Raw genomic sequence first — 24,682 nt, forward strand, 5'->3', positions numbered from 1 at the left:
GATATTAATTCCTTTTCAGTTTTTCATCTTCCCATTTTGACTTCCTTCTGCCCACCCACCTGCTTTGCCAACATGGAATGATTACAAGCCTTCCTGCTCTCTCTCTGCCCTCATCTGAATAAGTAAACAAAAATCAATATAGCAGTTTGTAAGAAGAAAAAGAGTAAAGGATGCTGTGACAGCAGGACTGCTTTCCCCCACAGTTGTAGAGCTTTTATCACCATACAAATGGTAAGGCACAGTCAAGATTGCTAAAAGTATTGCAAAAATTAATTAATTTTGCAACACATATGATATGCTTTTTACCTCAATTTATCTCAGAAGGGCTCTGAAGGGAATCTAACGAGGCTAATTCTAGCTGGGAAACCAGACAAGTCATGGAAGACCCAGTAACCATGGCCATGTGAAAAAAGGCCTGGGCAGCCCAGGGAGATAAGCATTTAGAATTACCAGCAAGAAAGACACATGAAAGGTGCTGCCAATAGGTTCCATAATACCAGCCAGTAAGTGCAACAGGACAACAGCAATGTTTGCCAAAGCACTGTCAGTGGGATAGAGGCTCCTCTTGTGACCAAGAATAACATAGAAGGTACTGGCATAAGGACAGAAATTACATCACAGGGCGGGCTGGTGGAAAGAAGAAAACTCTCAAGGACAGATTTATTTTTGTGCATGAAGAAAGATGTTTCTGAATTTCAAGATAGATGAATCCTGCCCAGGACTGAAGATATATGTGCATAGTCATCAGAAGAGTTAGACAGATGAATCCAATAACTTTGCAATGTGCACAACTTGTGCTGCTCACACCTCAGCCACACAAATACTGATAAATATATCCATCTGTTGTAAATGTAGAAGCTTTTTGCAAAACTTATTTGTCTGTTTAGCTCAAACTGCAGGACAAAATTTGTGTCTCATAATGAGCATTTCTCTTTGTGGTCCATATGCATGGAATGGAAGCTGGCTCACTCACCAGACTAAGATTGCTTAAACATGAAACATCACTGCTTGTCTTTGAGTTCAATAGGGATGCAATAATTATTCTTACCTAATAATTAAAGGAAAAAAAGTCAAGCTGGAAATCAAAAGACAATCCTTTTCATTGCACCACTGGAAACATTATTATGAAATGTCTACAAAACCATAGGAAAGAGCAAGCTGAAAGAACACACATTTTGGTAGAGTTTTAATTCAGACCATGTAATTTAATTCTGAATTACAATAGATCAAAGGGAAACTGAATTAAAAAAATACCTGTTGGATTATGCAGAATGGAGTTCCTCTTCTTAATAGCTCTGAAAAGATTACTGTGTCATGAGGCTGCATCAATCAGAAAACCCAAAGAGCAAGGATAAATCGAAGGTTAAGTGCATGTTGCTGGGGAACACCCTAACCACCTTCCTTTTATGATTATAAACCGGATGAGTTTGTGTTGATGGATCTATTAAGAACAAAAAACCAACAATCTATATTCACACAGAGGCTTTCTGCTCATACATTTCCCCCAATGTGTACAACCACATTGTATCTTGCCATCTCAGATAATGAACTGTCACAATTTCTCTGTGTGTTGCTTTTCTAACAGAAAGAATGACCTTGCTCTCAAAAGGCTGGTTATTACTTTGTTTCTAAACTTTTCTTTAGCACAGGAAAACAGAGCACTCCAATATTTTTTCATTGTTTCTGTGTGACAGAAGGGAAGAACAAAAGGAAAGGAAATGAAGCTCTAAATCCATAAGAAGATCAAACTCCTTCCTCATGTAACTCCAGTGAAATAATGTAATATAGCCCATGGATGCACCCAGTCCATATTTTTTTACACAGGAACCATAGAAGTTCTAAATATTTCAGGAATCTCAAACAGGGCAACATCTGTACAGCAGGACTCAAGATGGAGATTTTGGTCTGGAAGAGAATTTTATTTTTGCAGTTTGTGTCTTTTTTATTGCAGGATCTGGAGATTGTACATTTTCAGGTAGACACACAGTTACTTTCTAAATAAAGAGATGGTCTGAGCTTGATTTCAGTGGAAGTTGGAAGAGGCCACGCATGCATAGGAAACATGCTGTTGCCTAACAATGTGCTATTACATCATGGGTACACACTAGAAAGGTATACCATCAACATATTCCAGGTTTCTAATTTTTCCTTAACTGATTGGATGCTGCAGGCTGTTTGGTGCCTTTAGTTCAAAAATTGTGCTCTTTAAAATGACAGGCACTGCTAATTTTGTCCTAAACCCGGGATTTATAAAATCAAACTTTTATAAAATCTGAAGCCCAAGGTCTTGCTAAATGTTATTGTTAAACTCCACTTGCTTGCAAGCTGATATATACCCTCTGACAATGCCTGAACTCCCATACAGCAGCGACTTGGAGCTACATTAAACAATACTATGAAAACTAAAACTACTTCTGTTGCTTTTCATTGAGTTTGGTGCTTGATGCTGACTAAAAAGTCATTCCTTGAGCTTTCATTTTGTAGGCAGCATCTCCTTAAGCCATCGTCAGTCTGTCCAGCTGCAGTCAACAGCAGGAGCCCTCCCTGCTGTAGCATCACACAGGGCAGCTCTGAAAGCAGCTTTCAGGGTGTTTGGGTCACGCTGCTGCTGATGGTTTGGGAAGCCTACAGTGGATACTGTCCTTACTAAGAGTGATATTCTGCAGCCTCTCTCAGGCCCTTACAAGATTTTGTTCAAGGTGCTATGTACTACTGTGCTCGGTTATGCTACCTCAAGTTCCAATCTGTGAATAGCATTGCTAACTTTCAGGATGTCATTAAGCTTGCTCTTTTTTAATGCTGTATGAATGGTATTAATGAAGAAGAAGGTTTCTGTTTCCCTCCAGTCGAGAAAAGCAACGAGTTCTGAATGGAATTGAGAAGCAGCTGATCAGTTTTGGGCATGTGAGTCTGAGTAAAGAAACCGGGGTGGTTCTTCCCGCCTCCCTCCATTTCCCCTAAGTGTGGATTAAATCGCGCTTTGTAAGTAAAGACAGTGTGAATGGTGTGCCAGGTCACATCCCGTCTATCTCCTCCCAAGCAGTAACAATTTCTGAAAGATTTAGTGCACACATTAAGGGCTCATGGAAGCCGTCCAGCGCACTTCTAACGGCTTGGATCTAATTAGTCATTCAAGATGTTTATTTTTAAATAAGGTACAGAGAAACACGATAATTTTAGGATGCCGGTTCAGGGAAGGGGTAGCGGGGGAAGCGGGGAGGGGTGGTTCTCCCACTTCCCGAGGCGGATGGCGAGGTGGGGCGCGGGAAGCGCTCGCCGTGAGCGGGAAGTGATGCCCGCAGGCTGCTGTGGATGCGGCGATCCCCCGACAAACCGCGGGGAGCGGCGCCCTGGGGACCAGGCTGCTCAGGGAGCCATCGCTCCCGAGGCTCCCTCCGGGTCGCTGCGGGATTAGCTCCGCGCCTGCCCTGCCCTGCCCTGCCCTGCCCTGCCGTGCCCGCACCCTCCCCGCCCCAACTGCTTAAGGCGGGCTCGGGGGCTCAGCTCCGGCTTAGCTTAGCCGGGGGCTCCTGTCCCCGCGTCCCCCGGGGGACCGCTCCCCACCTGTCGGCGGGCGCTGCCCGTGACATCATGGAAACATGGAAACACCCCTTCCCCCGCCCGCCGGCCGGGAAGGCGGGCGGCTCCGGGCGGCTCCGGGGCGGGGCAGCCGCGGCTCCTCCCGCTGGCCGGCGCGGCCGTCACTCGAGCGCGGCGGTCCCGCCGCCGGCCCCGCTGCCGGGTGTTCCCTGCCGGGTGTTCCCTGCCGGCCGGAGCGAGCGCTCCCCGGACCGGCCCTTTATGCTGGCTGCCGCTGCTGCCAGGCTCTTTCCTTCCTTCCTCGCTGCTGCCTGCGGGGCGCCGCTGCGCGGGGCCATGGCGGGGGCGCCCGGCGGGCCGTAGGTGTGGAGCTCAGGTGGGTGTCCGCCCCAGGGATGGGATGGGACGGGATGGGACGGGGTGGCCGCTCCCTCGCCGGGGCTCGGCGGGACGAGGGGCGGCAGCCGAGGAACTCGCACGCGAGGAAAGTGCGGCTTTGGCGCCCTGCAAGCGCCTTTCGCGCCCGGCTGGCAGCGAGGGCGCCCACGCTGCCGGGGCAGCGCCTTATCCCGAGACCCTCCAGCCTCCCGCTGCGGCCCTCGGGTCTCCGCCCGCTGTCACAGCCCCCCGGGGCTGTTCCGGAGCGACAGCCAGGTCAGACACCTTCCGTGCTCCGGGAGGGTGCTGTGAGGGGTTTGTTTTCCTGCCGGTGCGCTCCGTGTGGCACCGAGCCGGAGCGAGTTCCAGGTGAGCCGGGACGCACCGGGCAGCCGCTGCCCCGGGGATGGGCTGCAGCAGCTCGGGGGAATCGCCCGGCAGCCGGCTGGCTGTGAAATCCGTGGAACTTCAGAAATGTTGGGCGTGTTTGCAAAGCCATCGATCCCTGCTCAATCTGTGGTTCTCTGTGCTCATGTAAAATAAAGGGGGGAAAAAAATCAACCATTATTATTATTATTATTTCTTGCCTCTATCCTAAATAGGTTAATTAAATCCAGCTTGTTTCTAGGTTGATTTAATTTCCATTGGAGGACCAATTAGGCAGTATGAGCTTTTAAATACTCCATTATTTGAAAGCTGTCTGGTGTACAGTACTTCACAATTCAGTGACAGTGAAGTACTCTTCATTGAGACTATTTTGTTTTTACTAGGAGGATATTTAGAACAGCTAGAGAAAAGGACATTTAATAAGTGTAAGGTAATTTTCTGCCATATGTTTTTGTCCTAGGCCGCTAATGATGGTAACCAAGTTTTTCTTTCTCTGTTTTCTTGAGAAGGGACAAAGGGAACAGTTGCTTCATCCCTTGACTTTCATCGATTAATCATAGAGTTCAGAGTGTTTCACTCATAGAGTTCAGAGTGTTTCACTCTACTTAATTTCAACAGAGCTTGTAAGTCCGGTTTGGGTATTTAAAGCGTGTGTTTTCATGGACATTTTCTGTAAAGCCCTGAGCAGTGACAGTTTGTGAGATGTGGTTTTTTTTTTGTTTGTTTTTTTTGGTTTTTTTTGGTTTTTTTTTTAAATGTTTTTTAAAAAGATATCTTTAAATTATACTCCCCAGTCTGCACTCCCAATACCATTGTGGCTCCATTTTCAAAGCAACAGCACTCACAAGTCTTGATTCTCTTTCTCTTTGCTCTTATATTGCTTTTCCCACACATTGCATTAGGCCCACTTATGTCATCTCTTTTATAATTTTGTATAGTATCCGGGTTTGCATGCAGGAAAGGTGGGAGGGGACTTTTAGGTGTTGGAGATGTTCTCTGTGTGTGCACTGAAGAGTTGTGGTTGTGCTGAAATTATTAGTGTGTTCACCAAGGACAGGAAATGATGGTAAGGCTCTGCTGGAGTCTGCCTGTTGCAACACTCTGTGTGTGGCTAGCTCATTCACTGTTGCAAATGTAAGTGTGCTGTATTTTATACAAAACCTTATTTGGGTTCTTTAAGTAGATGTGTGTACATTGTTGCAAAGAATTGGGTCTTGTTCAAACCACATCTATTATAAACAGATGCGTGTCAGCTTAATTCCCACGTTTGTTGCATTCTCTAGATCTTGTTACATACTGAGGAGAAAATAGAGTCAAATGTGGCATTTCCCAGACCTTATGGTTTCTAATTGTAAAGCTCAGTTTTCAGTTTCTGCAAATGGTGCTCTTAGCTACCAAATGAGAAAAGCCTCACTATAGAAAAGTTAATTCATATCTAAAGTACTAATATGTTTTAGGTTTAAATTGGATTTGCTGCAAAGTGCATTTCAAAAGCATGCAGTGATGAACGAGGCCACAGAAGGAGTATATTACTGTGCATGGGGTACTTTTACTTGTCAGAAGCAGTGTACTATCTGTGTCAGCATATTTTGATCTCATTAAACTTAATCTACTTTAGTACAGGTAAGATTTGACTTACCGAAGTAGCAAAGTTTGCTGGTAAAAGGCTGCGGTATAGATACTGTGATGCACTGCTACTAAGGTACCAAATAAACTTCTAGGAGAATCTAATTGCTTTTTTTCTGTATCAAGTTTCAGATAATAGGATGCAGATACACTGAGATCTGACAAACAACTCTCTGGACCGGGACTAATATGTTTCCAAATTTACCCTGCTCTGCTGTTTGAGATGCTGGATTTGCATGTCTGTCTTCTGCATTAGTGATTATGTTCAAACATTATACTTTGGGGGACAGACGCTGTTTTTGGGCTCCTGCAGCTGTCACTTGTGCAACGTCCTTGAATAGTGTGCCTTGAAATACATATTTCATTGCTTAAGTTTGTCATTTATCTGAAGGACAAGGAGGTTTTGGATATTGTAACATTCTGTCCTGTTGTGGGTACTTGTCTTTATTCTACTAACATAAAATGTATCTCCTCCATGTTAATTTCTGATTACCTTAGAGGGAAGTTTTCTGTCTGCCTTCAAGGTTGAGTGATGTGGGTGTTGATGCTAATGACTATGATAGCCTAGGTAAAGCTGTAGGCATGATAGTTAAGGAAAGCACAGCTCTGGGTCTGACCCTGGGAGGCAGGATATCTGCAACTCCTTTAAATCTGTTTTAGCATGTTACTTACTGGTGCAGAGTTCTTGAAGATGCTTGTGGCTTTCACATAGGGTGTATGTTCAGAAATAGATTCAATCATATATGAAGTTATGACATGAATGAACAGCGTTGGGGTTTTGGAACTCTGTCAGCATGAAGCTCATGCACGTTGTTGCAAGTCACTTGAAACATTTAAAAATAAAGTTGAGGACAGCCTCAGCTGGGGAAGAAAACTGAGAACTTGAACAAATTATTTCTGATTTTCTGTATATAGCTGTTGCAACTGAGATAATTTTTAAATGATTAGAGCTGTTGTGGCTGCTGAGTTTGTTTGTTTGTTCGGGTGGTTCGGTTTTGTTTTGTTTGTTGTTTTTTTTTTCCTAAAATACAAATTCAATAGCAAGTCTGGTACCTGCCTTGCTACTGAAAGCAGCGAGGACTCTAGGAATGCTGGCTGAAACTGGGAAATGTACTTGGCCATTGCAGCTCAGCCTCTACTGTCCTGCCTGTCTGGTGTGCCTGGCTCAGTGCAAGCTCCATAGGGTAGAGGTCACGTGTTGGTGTGAGGCACTGAGCACAGCAGGGCCTAATCCTATTTCAGTGTCTGGGCACTCCATGATGTTAACCATGAAAGTAAAGAAATAGAGTTGAGCTGCTTTCAATCTGGCAGGTGCTGAGCAGTTTTTGCAATGTCTGTTTGCTATTTGCTAATGATTCTCAGTCTTTGAATGCAGCTATTCTAGACATGCCTCTTGAATTGTGGAAAATACGTACTGATAAGCAAGACTTGACAGGAATCCCTGTCATGTGCAACAGGAGGAACAAATAGAGAGAACTGACTTTCACTGACATCTAAGCCCTAAGCTTAGGGAGTACACAGGGAATTGCTGTGTGCATCTAGCTCTTAGAGATATCTCTAAACTAAATAATTGTACATCTGGCTGTGACACAGACATCCTGACATAAAGATAGTGGCTGTCTAATAGCATCTGGTAAGTCACAGGAGAAAGGCTGCAGATAGGATGTTTTATGTGTCTCTGTTGTTTGTCAATGTTGTAACTGCTTAGACTGAATATGAAAACTTGTCCTTTGAAGTCATTGAAAAGCATACTAGACAAGCTCTGCATTCCTTGTGGAGCCATGAGGTGTGTGTGTATATATCTGTGGTTTTAGATTTGTCATTTTTAGGTGCAGTTGTTAAACTACAAGTACCTGAACCGAACATTTCCTCTAGTCTTTAAGTTGTGGGGATTTGATACCTGAATCATACTTAGTTTGGCAAACACAGCTGCTGCCATGTCAACACTTAATTATTTCCTTCTGAACATTTTCTTTGGCAATTATATTAACATGAATGTGCAAACAAATCTCCCTTTCCTCTGCTTTCCAATGTAACACACAGGCTGAGAATTAATGACATTTTTCTTTTTATTCATCTTTACATATTAGCAACTTTTAAATTGAATCTTCAATTCAGAATCTTCAGATTCTGCCTCCATGCTAGTTGAACTTAATCCTGAAAAAAATCACAGCAAAACCATGGTAGTATGTGGTGCTACAGTTGTCAGTAATTGCAGTTGTATGTAATTGCTGTACTTAGAACAAAGACAGTAACAATACAAAGCAGTAAAGGTGAGAAACTCATCCTTATTTGTGTTTCTGTGTTTAGTGTAGTGGTATCGATTGAATTTCAGTAGTGACTTTTTTATTATCATTAGGGGAAAAAAAGTATTGGACTTTCTGGCCATCCTGTGTATCCTCTGATGAATGTTTTCAGGGTAAAAGTCTGAAATATTTCCCTTACTGGATGTAGTCATACTTTTCTCCCATAGTTTTCTTAGTTACAGCCAATTCTTTTATTATTGCTAATGATGATACTGTAGAGTCTGTTATCACAACTGTAATCTCCTATCTCTTGTGCCAGTCACTTGGGTCACTTTTAGGTCACTTTGTCTTGTCTGATGCCACTTACTCTCCTGATTCTGGAGGCTTTTCCTCGTCACAGTGAACACTTTTTTACTGTTCCAATTTTAGTCTGTTCCACTTTCATATAGTTGTTGCTGAAAATGAATGAAGCTCCTGGTGTTCATGGTTCTGATAAGGAGCAGCTGTGTGGATATACTCCATTTGCCTCCCGTGTACACTGTGCCCAGAGAATAGCTGAAACCCCTGGAGAGACAATTTCTGAACAGCCTGGCAATCAGGGAGAGAACCATGTGTGCCGGAGACTTTATCCTTCTCAGTGCACAAGCCCATCTGTGTCACTGTTAATTCTGCTTGTTACAGAAGGTCAAGTCCTGCCCTTCAAGTTTTCATGTGAGCAGGGTAGGATATAGGTCTCTGGTACTACTTTCTTCCATCTTGCCAGTCACGCATGTTAAAAACATTTTGTTGCAATGTCTCCCTCTTCTCCAAGATAATTGCTTTGTCAGTGTGCCTAGAAAAACAGCCTTGAGGAGGGATAGAGTTACTTCATGCTCATAGTTGCTGAAGTGAAATACACAATTCTTATTTTTACAGGACTTTTTCTGTCCTGTGTGCAGTGAGAACACATGACTTCGAGACCAGTCTTGCTAAGTGTTTCTGTCACAAAGGTTCTGGTGCTACCTCAGGCTGTGAGGCATAACCATGGCATCTGCCCTGAATATGATGTGAAATGCATCTTGCTCATACTGGCAGCTAAGACTACGTTGGCTGTAACTGTGCTGCCAAAAAAGAAGTTTGTTTAATAGTCTGATAAAATACTGTGTTCTGAAGGAGGGTGAATGATTCTATTGTTTTTCAATATCTCTTGCTTGTGACAAATACAAGTGCTGAGACGCCCTACAAAGCTTTGACAGCATAAAATCTGAATTCAGGTGCAATTTATGATGGGAGGAAGGGAGGAAGTTTCACTATGAACATGATTCAGTCACCAACAGTCTCATATACCTTAAAAAAGGAAACAGCAAGTGTCTGTTAATCTTCTGTAGTAGTGCTTGACTGATTTAAAATAACAATGTGTAAATCATCAGTAGCAACAGCGATCCTGAAGACAGGCGTGTGATTATGTTCTGTGTGTTTGGGAGCAGATGAGCGAGCTCCAAAGGATGTGGGCTACTGAGTCTCTGCTAGTTCAGGATGACTGTGGTTAGGAGTTTGTGGTGGCTCTCTCAGGTTCACTCCCTGATACCTTGCTGCTTGCCAAAGGAAGGCAGGCTGGGACTTGCTGAGAGATGCCTTTCCACAATTTGGTAGCTGTGTGGGGTTTTCCCCTTAACTGCATGTATTTGTATGTGCAGCACAGAGGCACGTGAGCTCTTAGTTCATGGGAACTGTGCAGCCATTTAGCTAGCAGGTCCATGTTTTTAGCAATGATTCACCACCTCCAAAGAAGGTAGGCCACCTAGAGTGCATCAGGCTGTTTGGAGCTGACATTTTTGCTGAAAGATTGAAGGTATTTGCTTATGAAATAAGCAATATTGAAATAAAGGAACAACAACAAAAAAAAAAAGGTGTTAAGACTATGTCTGAAGAGCAGGCTTCTCCCTAACTTATTTTTTTTTTTTTGCTAATAAGAATAATTCATAGGACACTGTGGTCTACCCTGGGAACTTGTCAGAACTCCATCTTACTTGCTGTTCCTGTTAAATAGAGTTAGCTGAATCATTCAGAACAGCCATGTTCAGTTTCCTTAAAAAATAACATTCTGATAATGGTTTTGTCACTATGTGAGAGGACCAGAGACAATGGGCATTGAAACGGGGGAGGTTCCATCTGAACATCAGGAAGTTTTTCCTTCACTGAAAAGGAGGGTGACTGAGCACTGGCACAGGTTGCCCAGGGAAGATGGAGGTTCCCTCTTTGGAGATGCTCAAAAGCTTTCTGCATGTGATCCTGGATAATCCATTTCAGGTGATTCTGCTTGAGTGGGAGGTTGGACCAGATGCCCTCCAACTGGGGTGTCCCTTCCAACTTGAACCATTCTGTAATAATTTTACTAGGGTATTTTGAAGCTCAGCGTGGTGCAATACTGCTCTTCAAAATCTTGGACAAACAAATTAATTTTTAAAAGCCAGCTAGAGTCTTGGTGGATTTTCTAGTCTTGGCTGTGCCTTAAAGTCAATAAGCGACCTTGTGGTTGGGATACAGGTCATCTCTCATACAACAGGGTGCATTGTTGGAGCATTCCTGTGGAGGATTGGTGATGTCTGTCTGAGATGATTTGAGTTTTAAAAAGAGCTAGAGCTACTGGGCTAGATCTCATCCTGTTATTGAGCTCTAGTAACAACCATGCTAGGAAAAGAGAGTTAATATTTCTTGTTTGCTTTCTGATTAAGGTCAAACAATGGAAGGAAAAGAGTTTAGGTGTTGGTCTGCAGGATTTTGTCATGTCTTGGCAAGAAAGGTACTGGTTTTTAATATGTGAATTCAGTAGGTGTGCTCTTGCTAGTGTCAACAAGTACTATTTAGTGAATAGAATGATGGACAACAAAGATGTATCATGGATCCTCATTTGCCTACAACTGTGGTATCTGTACCACTTCTAGGCTGAGAAAGCAGCCAGGTGGGTTTAGATTCCAGGAAAATTTCTGTGCCAAAAATATCAAGCCAAAGTATTATGATTGATTCTTGTCTTCCTTAAATGAATGGTACTGGTATTGTTTTACTGAGTGACCTAAGTAGGAAGTTAACAATTCATAGTTCTTACACTACTGCCACAGCTGCTGAAATTCAGGAAGTATAAAACACATTCATTCTTTCCTGTTGTTCAAAAAGAAAAAAAAAGGGTATATGAGTGAGTTCACGTGCAGATTTCTTACTGTCTTTCAATTCCAGCAATTTCAACTGTAAGACATTAAAGCAGAAGCACTCATAATTATAACTTTATAAACCTTATAAAACTAAGGCTCGCTTATTTAATATCTCCCAATGCTTAGAGAGTATCAAATTGTTGAGGAAGGAGAACTTGCTGAGGGAGGGAAGTGCTGCTGTGGATAAAGTAAGTTCTTGCCTTTTAGCTGATAGCCAGTTTGTTTTGTTGAAACAAGCTTTTCTAACATCCTATTTCTTAGAATAAGAATACAAATGCTTTGCTGAAATAATGTTTTTTCACTCACTGAATAAATATGGAACTTCAGATTCAGAGATAAGAGGTTAGACTTTTCCACAGGATGGCTGAATCATAGTCTTCTCTCCACATATGGACACAATTTTACAGCTTATTTTCCTGTGTGTAATACTATATTGCACTTTACTACTTGAAGTTCAGCAGGATCAATGCTTGCACTTGAAAATCAACAATAGAGCCATTGCCAGGATAACACTTTGGCTGATGACACTTGCTGTTTGTTGATTTTGAAAGAAGAAAAAGGAAGTAATGTCAGGCTTTGACAAAATGGCATATTTGATAAGTGTGGTTTATAAATTTTTTTTGTTCCTTTATTGCCGGAACACTTAAGTATACAACATCACTTTCTTCTGCCATGCCATGTGTGTGCAATTGCTGGTGTACTGAAGATCCCTTGCAGATAATATTACATTTTAAAAGATCAGGTTTCAAGTAATGGGACACCATTGAGTATTTTTAAATGCATGCAAGTAATTGTTTCCACCAGAAAAGTTTAATAATCTGCTTTTAGTCCTAGTTGATTACGTTGATAAGCTGAGTAGGGAAAATGGAAATTCCCATTTATTTCTGGCTGTAGTGTCAGCCACCTCTGTTTTTAAAGAAGTGGTTTTCTTAATCTTATAGTAATTCAGTGCTAGAACAGTGGCTGTATCTCAGTGACACCAAGTGACTGTTCTCACTTTGGGAGATAAGAGCTTCCTATTTGAAGAGGCTTGGGAAATCTTGGTTTCTGGGGCACAGCTCAGCATTTGAAAACATTGGTGTTTTCCTGACCATGGATTTCAATCCTGCCATTCCAGACATGACAGGTCACATCGAACTACCAAACACTCCTTGTCAAGTGAGTTTGCATTATTTACTTTAATATGACTAGAATGCATGGCTAGCACAAACACACCCTTCTATTCAGTGCAGGATGAGAGTTGTTTGCTCAAATTTAAATGGTAGTCCAGTCTCCAGAGCCCTTCTACAAAAGGATCATTTTTGCTTGCTGTTAAGTGAATTTTATGTTCTAAGCTAAGAAGAAAAAAGGTTTGTCTCTTGACCATTAGAAAGATGCGATGCCTTTCTCATTATGGCCTGTCTCCCAGCACTCACATCTTGCAGAACTAAAATTCTTGAGGGATTTCTTTCTTAATATCAGTTTGTCTCTTGACCATTAGAAAGATGCAATGCCTTTCTATTATGGCCTGTCTCCCAGCACTCGCATCTTGCAGAACTAAAATTCTTGAGGGATTTCTTTCTTAATATCATTACTCAACACTCTGCAAGTGCATTGCTTCTTGATTTACCTTCTGATGGCTTACTTAAGAAGAGAGATGGTATAGGCTGTGCATTTGTTGTACATTAATTTATTGATAAGATCGTGTCTTATATTAGCCCAGCATAATGCACTTAAAGCTGAGAGGAACAGTGGTATTCAGTAATGGAACTGGGGATGAAGGGCAGGGAAACAGGATTTTCTATTTTTTTCTTGAATATTAATGTACAAAACTTAAATTCTTCTCTTTTGATTCTGGTTTACCAGCTGCTTTTTTATTTCCTTGTGGGTTTTTTTGGCCCTTGAAAATCATGAGAGTGGTTTGAGTAAATACAGCCAAGTCATCTTATGAAGCTGTTTTGCCCAGTCTTTGAATGCCACTGACACATTTGCATGCAAAAATGCTTTGTGAAATGTAGGAGGAGTGCAAAAAAAATTGTGAGGCATAGATGGGCTGGATTTGTGCTCGGATTGACTTTGAAGAAGGGAATTGTTCTATAATCTCCTACTTCCTCCTTGCATTGAGATTCTGAAGTGCTTGTTTCTCTGTGTCTGGGGAGTGTAGTTGTCTTTGGAAAGGCAAGGACATGCAAAGCATTGACATCAAATCAAGAAGAAAATATGCATAGCTTTCATTGTCAGAATTGATGTAATTGAAGCCACCTATGACTGAGAGCCTAAACACAGATTCTAAAACATACCATTTCCTTGATCTGCCACTTTAAAAATTATATTCCTTAAAAAAACCCCATAAAGACACACAAAAACCTTGCACAGAAGAAATACATGTAAGCGAGTAAAGATGAAATAATTTATTTTTATTACATCTGCCACTTTAAAAAATTATATTTCTTAAAAAAAAAACCCCATAAAGACACACAAAAACTTTGCATGAAAGAAATACATGTAAGCGAGTAAAGATGAAATAATTTATTTTTATTAATGGAAACCTAAGAGTATTAAGGCAAGGTCAGTTTTCAGCCCAGATTAAATCAGCAATAATAACTTTGGCAAGTGATGTATAAAGATTTCCTTGCTGAAGGTGGCTGTACTGGCACATAATACAACTGGGAGAGAGTTCCTGGATTCTCATGTTCAATATTTATTGTAGCCAATGGATTTGTATTTTGCCTTTTGTGAAGTTCTCAAGCATCTTGAAGTAGTCAAAGCTTGTCTCATTAACAAATTATTTCAAAGTTTACGTGTTTGGACTAAAACTTTATTCCAGGATTCTGGCTAAAAGTACCCACAAACAGCTTGTATGTCCAGTTGGATAAAATTGGTATTTTCTCTTGATATTTATAAGAGCATTTGCACTCTTTGTAAAGCAGTTTTCTCTCTGTTGGTGTAGGGGAGACTCTTACCCCCAGTCAGTGTGGGAGACTTGCATTTAGACTTGAAGAGATGCAGGGAATCTTGTGATATGGCTGATTAGGTATGCTTATGGTACTCATTTCTGAACAATATTATGCTGTCAATCTTCCTTGCATAAACTTACATATTTCTCACCTGTGTCTTAGGTGCTATTTTTAAATTTTCTGACCAGATTAGATACTGGCAGTGCCTTTTTTTGATGCTTCCCTACACGGCTCTGTAGGAAGTGCCTTAATTTATGTAATGGGTAGCTCTTTTCTCTTTTCATACCTTCATTAATTTGGTAATGAGTTGATCAGAATCGTATTCCATGCATGTGAGTGCCTTCCTCTCCTTGATCACTTCCCAGTGTCTCAGCAGAACTTGTGCTTGGTTTATTCCTTGGACCCTGACCTTGCCTCCAGGGCTGACAAACTGCATTCCCTGTCACTGCTTCTGTTCATGTGGCTCCTCTCACCTGGTGTCCTAGTTGTTCAGTGCATCAGATGTGCCTCTATACCTTTTGTCAGCAGCAACTTTTGGTAGACCCCTCAATTCCCTTGACAGTAGTAGGACTATTAAATAAAACTAGCTCCAGATAATTCTTGGCAACTTCTTCTGGTGATCCATGTCCAGCCAGATAATTTTTTATTGTCTGTGGCCACCCAGTCACTTTGCAATTCGTCTACCAAATAAGATCCTTACTAACTTTTTTAAAAAGCTTTTGTCAGCTGTTGCAATTTTTGCAGCTGTTGTCAAGTCCAAATGTGCTCTAAGATTTCTCCTGTCTGTTTTTAATTTTTTGTAAAAAGTTACTCTGTTACTATTGACTGCATGGTACTGATTGTAGTAGGGCTGATGTATTTTTACTTTTTCCCCTCTGTTTCAACTCTAAAGACAGGTATTCTGTTGTTCTCCTGCCATCATCTCCAACTGAGTTTTTCTGTCGGCTTTAGAAATACAGATTCTAGGTTTTAAATTATTTTATTGGCTGAAGTAGACACAAAAGAGGTGAAGCAGACACAAAAGCTTGAGAATACATCAAAGTTTTATTTGCAACTCTATATACAATTTAATCTACTGCTTTTTTTTTTTGTTTTTTTGTTGTTTTTTTTTTCCAGAAATCTGTAGTGGTTTCTTCTGTTCACACATGTTCAGGAAGATGTTACTTTTAATTTTATGCTGGTTTTCATAATTTCCAGGTCTGTTTCATAGTCGACATCCTATATTTTTTTCTTTACTAAGAAATTTTCACTTCCAGGTTACTACTTCACATAGTTTCTATGAGGTGTTGAAGAATTTAGTTTCTAATATCTTTTAAATAAAAAAAAAAAATTAAAGCCATATTAAGTTAACTTTATTCCTGTATTTTAATATCTGAGGTGCAACTTCTTTAATCAACTTGTTCTCTGCCTTTTGGGAGCTGTGGTGAAGTGCTTATCTAGTTGGGGCTATTTCATCTTTCAAGTTATGTACTGCATGCTGCATCCCATGAGGCATTTCCAGATTTGTTTATGCACATTTAATGAAGCAGCAACTCAGCATTTTCAGTTTAGAGAGTCTGAACCCCTCAATCTACATGACTACTTTAAATTTCATGTGAGTCATAAGTTAATCTCTTGTAATGCGCAACTCACTGGCATATTTTTCATTCTAATAAAATAAAGTCTGCAGCAAGGCTGGTTTCTTTGAATCTACTGCAGACTCTGAGCAAGGATGTTGTTTTTAAGTGTGATTGGTTTTGGTTTGGTGGGTTTTGCTTTATTTTTGTTTTTACTCCGTCAGATTCTATAAGTTCTTTTGCAATGGTGTGTTTGGAGTGTTTTGTTTTTTTTAAAAATCTATCACAATATTAAGTGGTACTTAATATTATTATTTGAACACCCCCTACCTCTATGGGCTTTTTTTTAATATCATGTGCATCTCATTATGTTTTAGCCACTAAGATGCTGTTGTCCCTATGATATTTAATTCAGTGTATTAGTTTTGTAGTGGAGCCCGCTTTTTTTGTAAGTACAGAAATGCTTTACAATGTTTTATCTCGTCATGCCTGTTTACCCGGGCAGACTACTTGTCTGCCTGAACCCTGTTCTAATCTGTGCTAGGACTTTCAGCCCTTTATCAAACAATCACAGATAAGAGTCCTTCTTGGTCACATTCTCATTTTCCTTTACTTGTGCATCAAGGCTGGATGTGGAGGTTGTGTGGTGCCCAACAACTCTCACTTCTCACTTTCATCTGCAACTCCCTCCCTGGGTGTGTCACCTTGTCCTTCTTGGTCAGTGTCCTTGTCTCATAATTGGGAGTCCTTGAGCACGAGAGTCCTGCTGAGTGACTCTGAAATGCTGAAATGGTTCACCCATCTTTCTCTCTGCTCCTTGTTTTAATACGTCTTTATCAAGTCACTTGAGATATAGCTGGATCAATTGTTTGAAGTCCTGCCATAGAAATAATCTCTAGAGTCTGTCCCCCCTCCTTAAGTAACCTTGTACACCCAGATAGAATATAGCTTTTAATTAGCAGGGAAATACATAAAGAGCAGAGGAGAAGGGGAAAGCCAATATATGTGAAACTGTTCACTTAAATGTGACTTTTTATATTTTATAAGCATAAAAAAAGCCTCATTTTGCATTTAAGTGAGTATAAAGAATAAAATGAACATTATTATATGTAATTTTCTTTCAGTCATAAATACAGTAGTAGCTGTTGCCAAGGTTTATCAGCAGCTATTGCTACAGCTAAGGCAAATTTGCAGGTCATCAGATGTAGAGGAAAACATCTGGTAAAGAAATGGATTCTGGAATTTGTTGACATCTTGACTGGTCACATCTGTTTGATTTTTTTCTTCTTTTTTTTTTGTTCAAGAAAATGTCTCTGAATAAACTTACTGTGATTAAGTTGAAGCTGCTGCAGGATGGTATTTATTTATTCTGGCTGATGTCATATATTTACTGTGATGGGTCTTGTCGTTTTAACATAATTGCTTTTGAATTAATGCTTTCATGACAGTTTTGTGAATATTTAGGCCACATTTGTCCTGACCTGAGGCTGATAATACCTTTTTTTTTTGTGTGTGTGTACACGTGACTCTTAAGAGGAGAAGGAATTACACTGTACATGTTCCAGTTTTGGAGAGGAGAACAAAATCTCTTCAGTATTATGGATGACGAGAAAACAAATTACCTTTTTGTGGTATCTTTTCTCTCCTGCTGATCCCAGATCCAGGTTTAGAAGCATTGTGTGTCTGCCCACCGTAGCTGCACGCTTTCTGTCCGGTCTGCTGCTGCCCTTGCCTTGGCTGATCTCCACTGCTCCTCCCTCCTTTCGCTCGCGTGGGTTTGTCGCTTTTTTCCTTCAAAGGCAGCATGTGGTGTGTCCCTGCTCAGTGCACCTCACATGGTGGTTCCAGGTGTGGGGAGAGGCTGTTTGGTGCTCAGGACTCGTGCAGCCCTGGCTGACAGGCTGCCTGCCCTGCCCCTGTCTGGTTGCTGCTGCCTGGGAGCAGAACAGCTCAGCTCGGACGAGCCCCATGGAGTTCTGTGGCACTGGGCTCTGATTCATGGCAGCTAACACAGAGCTGCTGCAGGACTATATTTATCCACAGTACACGCATGATGTTTTGTACACTTTGGGATTTTTTGACCTTCATTTGTTCCAAATAGTCTGTTGTGATCAGCAGAGTTTTAAAATAAAAATGTGTTCTGTAACAGTAACCAGATCTAGTATACAGAGTGCCTCCAGTACTCATCCCTATTTTTGATGCTATATATCCACACTTTGATTTGTTACTTCAGGAGGAAGAATTTTAATGGGAATGAGTGCCATGATTCTGTGCTTTACAAGAGGTTGGTAAATGAAGTCTGTGCCTGCATTGACAGTAGGGAGCCTTTCAGTTCTGGGGCAGCTCAGCTAGCAGTGGAGCACAGATTTCCCAGTGCAGAACAGCATCATGGAGGCAACATGACAGGAGGCCTGCTTTAAAACCTCTCCTAAACAGCAGACAGACATAGTTTCTTACACCTGTTCTATTCAGCCTGCTCTGCACCTCAGAAATGGTAGGTCAGAGGGCAGAAAATCAGTGGCATACTACCTTTGGTCGTGTTCAGTGTAGTAGGTACTTGTTGGCAGCCCTCCAGGCAGTGTTTCTAAAGTGCTTGCACAGCTCTAACACAGGCAGTCCTGGAGTTTTACAGCTCAAGTGAAGGGCCAGGTAATGTGGCATTTGGTGATTCATATGGTCTGGTATATACTTTATTTTCCATAAATAGCATTATTCTTCTTTCCCCCACTCAGTAAAGAAGGGGATGGATGAAACCAGAGAGAAAATACTAAGATGGTCAGATGATGGTTTGGAGTGGAGAGAACAAAGTTTGGAGTTCTGGCCTGAGGGAAAGTGGGAAGACTTGTCATTGCAGCAGTGGTTACTTTTAATTTAACTCCATGGATTGTAGAAAAACTGTGAGCACTTTAATTACATAATGACCTCTAAAATGAAGGTGAACAGAAATGCTGAATTCATAGAACACATTCCTAGCTGTCAGCCAAATTTTCTGAGTGAAACCCGTTATCAGCTCAGAGAGGGGAAAATGAAGCTTGCTATATGGAACTTTTCATTACATTTTTTGAGATCTTTTTTGGGTATTAGAAGGCAGAAGAGAGAATTTGTTTCATGCCTTTATCAGAGTGCTGCAGTCTCAGCTGTTCCAGCAGATTTTGGACCCTCTCATGTAAGCTGTGCCAGTGCAGTGGCTGCAGGGAGGGGGCAGGCTGTGTATGGGTGTGTAGCCTTGCTCCTCTTCCTGCCCCTTGGTGCCCACCAAGGTGGCACAGGAAGAAGTGCGTTGGCACCATGGCAGCTTGCTGGCAAAGACATCATCTTTGACTGGAAGCAGAGGGCAAGCAAGATTTACAGTCTGCTAATAAAGCAGCAAAATGGCTTAGTTTGTAAAGGTATGCGTGCTTCCATCACCTGCTGTAACTGGAAGCAGAGTGGTGGAACAGGGAAGCATTTGGTCTCTTGAAAAACAGGAGTTCTGAATGAGTTGGAGACTAATGTAATCATCTTAATGGTTTGCTTCCTGCTCTGCTGTGGTAACATGCCACTGCGTATGCCTGGGTGCTTTTTCTAACGAGAAGATTTTTCCCTCCTTGAAAGACAGAAAAGCTGAGGGGGAGCTATTAAATGCTGAAAGCTATATTTAGCTGGGAGCAATTAAAGCTAGCACTGTGTAATGACACTTGAGACTAGCTTATCCATCAGGCAAACAGTAAGATTTTAATGTTTGGTTTCAGTCAGACTTGGCATTACTGTTAACTTTTGCTTACATTCATTAAATTATGCATTTTAGAAGGTGTGTCTGGTGCAGGTTGTTCTGGAGAAGTTATTTCCTTGCTTACTGTTCCCACTTTGTTTCTACTTCCATTTTCAGTGTAAACCCTGTAGTCCCATGTTGCTTTTGAAAGAGGTAGTTCTGCTCTACCCTCCAGTCAGCAGATGCCTGGTTTGCTCTTTTCATCATCTTTATGCTTGCAGCATGTTGGTGCAGTGAAATGACTCTGCAAACACTGTGGCTAGAAATTTGGCTTTTTCCTTCTTCAGTTATTAATGGAATTAATTTTCCACTCTAATTTCTCTCTGTAGTCATATTGCTACCAGCTTTAGTAGAACTTGCTACGTGGATTAATGGCTAACTTTGAGAAGGGAGAGAATTGGCTGGTTCCTCCCAAGGGCCCAGTTCTGCTTGATGCAGTCTTACACCAAATTGCAGTCTATTGCCAGGCTGAGTCTTTGTTTCACTCCTGGTAGGCTCTTCTGGAAACGGTTAGAAATATTAGTCCTTCCTTAGGACTAATACAGTACAAACCAGCTTAATTAATTGCTGTAGATTTGTTAAAAGGTCACTTATTCAATGTTCATTCTTTGTTTCCCTTGGTACCAAATAATTAATTTTCACCATTTTGCATTAAATGAACATCCCTCTATGATGCTCACGTGATCTATAGCCACCCACTGTGAGACATGTTTATTGCTGAGTTTGTCCTTCTATTCCAGTGCATCAGGCTCTAGAATTTTTCTGGTCTAATGTTCTTGAGTATGTCTGTACAACTAGGGGTTACTTTTTTATTACACAGGCACAGAAAAAGTTAAAAATCAATCAACAGTGTATCAAGCTGATCTGGATTTCCCACATGGTTTCAGAATTTGTGTACCCGTGTTGCAAAATATTCAGAAACAAAATCATAGGAGTGCTTCTCTACGCTCACTGATCAGAAGAGATCTCTTGGGCACAGTGGTTTGGGGACCAAGGGGGAACATGGAGCCTTTTTTGGACCAGCAAAGTGCAGGGAAAATTTCATTTTGGAAGGAGGAAAACTTGATGTCTATGCAAAAATGTGGAAAGATAGTGGACCAGCAAAGGCATTGCTTGGCTTTATGGGGTGACTAAGTGGTTGATACAAGCCTTGGCTTCCTGAACTGCTGATGGCCTAAGGTGCCCAGTGAAGGCTGTGTCTCCTTATAGCTGTCACTTTCCTTTAGGGTCCTTTTAGGGACCCTGTTACTTCAATATGATATATAATACACTCCTAGTGACTAACATAGTTCTTTGTAACCTGTATCAGATAATTTTTTCCTGTTTTTCTTACAGTGTTCATGCAAATAGCACAGAGAATTAAAGGCACAAAATTTTCAGATCTAGCTTGTTGGGTTTTGGGGTTTTTTTGAAGGCTTTTTATAAGGTTATTCTGTTATATTAACCATTAGAAGTTTTTTATATATTATTAGTTGGAAGTTTCAAATGTAGAACAGCTTAATTTTTGAGTTACTGGGAAAAATGCCAGCCATAGATTTGGGAAAGTCTGAGTAATAAAATCATAAAGCTGGTTCATCGCTCAAATATGTTGTTATTTCAGCTGCCTCTGCCCACTGCATGTTCCTACAGGCTAAAAATGTCAATAGGCTCTTATATTAATAGCTATTTTAGGACTCTAATCTTAAAAGGCAGTACAATGAAAGAACCTTAGATTAATCAAAAAGTTGACACTTCAAGTGTTCTTTTTTACTCTAGTTTAAAAAATTTCTGCCCTTAATACTTAGATTATTAAAAATACACAGGTTCATGTGTTGAATTATCCTAAAACTAAATCACAGATGTTTAAACTACAAACCAGATGGGGACAGTGGCATTTTTAGGAATTGATATAGAAGAAACAAGAAATTGAATGTAAAATGTGAAATTAGGAGATATCAAATGTAGACAGCTGATAGGAGAAGGCAGAAGTATAGCTCAAAACTCTGAGTTGAAAACAGGGAAAAGAATTTCCTTTTTCCTTGGAAAGTATGCTAACACTAAGATTAATATTAAATAAGGGCAGTAATGTCAATTCAAGAAATGCAGAATAAATTAATTTCTTTACTGAATTAAAGCTGTAGTCTGACAGCATGTAGAAGTAATAGCTAAGAAAAAGTTAAATTGCAACAGTAATATAAATTCAAAACTGTTGACACAAGTAATTTGAAGAATTCTATGATTCTCATTCTGATTTTAAAGAAAGATCAGGAGAGCCTCAGCCTTAGAGGAAGCTTAACAATGTGCTAGTTTTTACAAACAGTATGTGGTAGTCAGACACTGGTTTGTCTGGGGCTGATTGATTGCAGACTTTTGGAAAATTTATCATCAAGCTGATATGGGAACTGACTTGGGGCAATAGAAATTCAAATCTAATAATTGGAATGAAGGACCATGCAGTCCATGAATATAAAGGCAGAATAAACCATTGTTCCTTTTTAGCTCAAATGGAGCATATTAAACTTTGTCGTAATTTCTTTTTTGGTAGTGTTCACGTTATACAGAGAAGTCTTGCAGGCTGCTAAAACTGTAAAATTTGATGGTCTTCAGAAAAAGTGCATTTGACTAAACATCAAAGCCGTGTGTTAGTTGCCTCAAAACAATGGCAGAATAATGTTACAAGTTACCAATGTTTCCCTGACATCTATTTCTGTTCAGGATTCTTCTTTCTTGTTTTTGTGCTGACAAGATGTTTAGGTGGGTTCCCCACAGCCTCAGCAGAGTTACACACTTGTGCAGAGTTCTGCATCTTTGGAGCAAGAAGGGTTTCTGTTACAAAATGCGTTGTTCTCACACTGTATTAGTAGACTAAAATTCAACTTGCTTAATTATATGGGAGAATGTGGGCAACCTGAATTTTTAATGCATGTCTTTCAGAAAAATGTCAGCTGTAGATGCTGTATTTTAAGGACATGTTTTGGGAGGGGAGAATGTACAAAAATCAAGGCAGAAAAAAATTTCAGCTCTTCGTATATCCAACTTGTTACTTCCCTTGTGCTTCTCAGGTATGAAAGGACAATGCAGCAGGAAATTTTATTTCTCATCTGATTTTTTGGTTTGTTTTTCAGATCCAACACAAGACTCATGTGAGCTTGCCGCATCTTGCCTAATGGAATAGCTCATCCTTGCACTTCTGTAAGAGAAGAGATTTGGATTCTTTCTGGCGGCAGTGATCCTACCCACTCAGTGTAAGTCAGTCATCCTTCTCTCACGGCTGTGTTGCCCTCCTTCTGGAAAAGCAGAGGTTAAATTGGTGTGGAGCCTGCTCTCACCTAGAGAGAGCATGATCAAAGAAGCTGTGTAAGAAGCTTCCTGGTATGAAGAATCATTCAGTCAATGAAGAATGGGAGAGCTCTGCAGTATAGCTGAGAAGGGGCAGCAGTTCATTCCCATTTTGGGATAAGTGGTGCTTAATTAGATGTCTAGAAGAATAGAAGAAAGTAACAAAGAAATAGAATAGGTAAACCTGAAGTTGTGCTAATGTAACCTTTTTTTCTGCTGAGACAAGGGTAATTGTTCAAAAATACCTCAAAGCTGTGCTACTTTTGAGGGAAATGGGGAAAAAATACCATTTGTTGGATTGTACTGTGTTTGGGTTCCCTTCATTCCAAGGCTTTGGGGTTTCCACTGATCACCCACTGAGCCAGGAAGGAGCATGCTCACCCATTGCACCACTGGACTGTGTGGTTTGTGTCTCATTCTGAAATGTTCTCTCTGGACTGCAGCCAAATACAGGACTTGGGCAAGGCTGAGATTATGTTATGGGTGACATTGAAAAACTTCTTGTCCTGCTGGTGGGATTTTTTGCCTGAGTGTTCACTAATTGTGAGATCTAGCATTAGGAGAAAATTCTGTCCTGGGTCATATTTCCATTCATGGCACTTGTGGCATTTTATCTTCTCTAATGGTATGTAAATAGCATGTAAATGTAGTCACAATGCATTCTGAATACTTAACAATTTCTCTTTTAGTGTAGGAATGTTGATAATGTATTTGAACTTTCTGGCTAGCTGCTTTTGCTGCATTTTAACTTTTTAATGTTTGTACTTGTGAGAGTGTTTATAAATATATCTATTCTTGTCCTTTTAAACCTATAGGGACTATATTAGTATTTTAGAGCACATAGGATGATTAGGGTGTTGTAGGCCTTATGTGCATATAATTTACATATTTGATTGCAGTTTTGGAATGCTGGGTGTTCTGAACTTTGCAGTTCTTACATTCCTGTGTATAAATTGATGTTTTCAAAGTCTGTCTTGATAGACTTATGTGGATCTTATACTTGTAAACCAGAATAGAGCACTGCTGTTTGCACTAATTTCTTTCTGTATTTGCACCTGTGTTTGTATAGGTTTAATCACTGTTTAAACTTGGTGAATTTTTAGGCTGAATCTCTGTTTCTCTTGTGAGCATGTAAAAGGTATCACTAGCTCTGTGATGCCCAGCAGGAAGTTTCTTTCCTCTGGGAAGCTGCAGATGAGTCATGAGAACTGAAGTACGGAGCAGGCACAAGGACTGAATCTTTGCTAGGTGTGACTGCTGTAAAGCACGTTAAAAACCACATATGTTTGCAGCTTCTCTAAATTTGAAGCTGTAAAGGTGTCAGTGGAGGAGAGCAAGGAGTGGAAGATACTTTCACTTGGTTATTTCTGTTGGTAGGTACTGCCACACTGCTCCAATGGGAGGTGCCCAGTTGCTGTAGGGCAACTTTTACCTATGAAGATAGTGGAGCTTATCAACACTATTACAAAACAGCTCGCTGATAAAGTTGGGAAGTTTTATGTTTAAGTAGCAAACCAAAGTTTTTTGATTGCCTAATGACTTTCAAAACATTCCTATACGAGGCAGAAATGAACACAGATCTGCCCCACCCCAGTATGCAACATGTATGATTTTATTTACAGAGGGGTTTCTGTGGAGCAGATAGGTTTGTGATTTCACATGGAGTCATGCAGGGAAACCTGGGAAAAAGTCTGGCCAAGATCTTATCTGCTGCTCCTAATCTTTCTAATGTTCACCATTGAAAGGCAACTTTGAT

At 40.7% G+C, this 24,682-nt stretch overlaps 1 protein-coding gene across 4 annotated transcripts in view; it reads left to right on the forward strand.

The window, feature by feature from the left end:
* Nucleotides 1-3,726: 3,726 nt before the first annotated feature.
* Nucleotides 3,727-24,682, forward strand: part of OSBPL3 (oxysterol binding protein like 3) — an 86,978-nt gene continuing 66,022 nt past the window's right edge. For all 4 annotated transcript variants that reach the window (XM_039711621.1, XM_039711639.1, XM_039711631.1 and 1 more), the window contains exons 1-2: nt 3,727-3,916; nt 22,713-22,832. The gene's annotated coding sequence lies outside the window, so the exon portion shown is untranslated. The remainder of the gene's footprint in view (nt 3,917-22,712; nt 22,833-24,682) is intronic.

The sequence above is a fragment of the Passer montanus genome, unplaced genomic scaffold, assembly GCF_014805655.1.
Source record: "Passer montanus isolate IOZ18808 unplaced genomic scaffold, ASM1480565v1 scaffold10, whole genome shotgun sequence".
Classification (NCBI taxonomy): domain Eukaryota; kingdom Metazoa; phylum Chordata; class Aves; order Passeriformes; family Passeridae; genus Passer; species Passer montanus.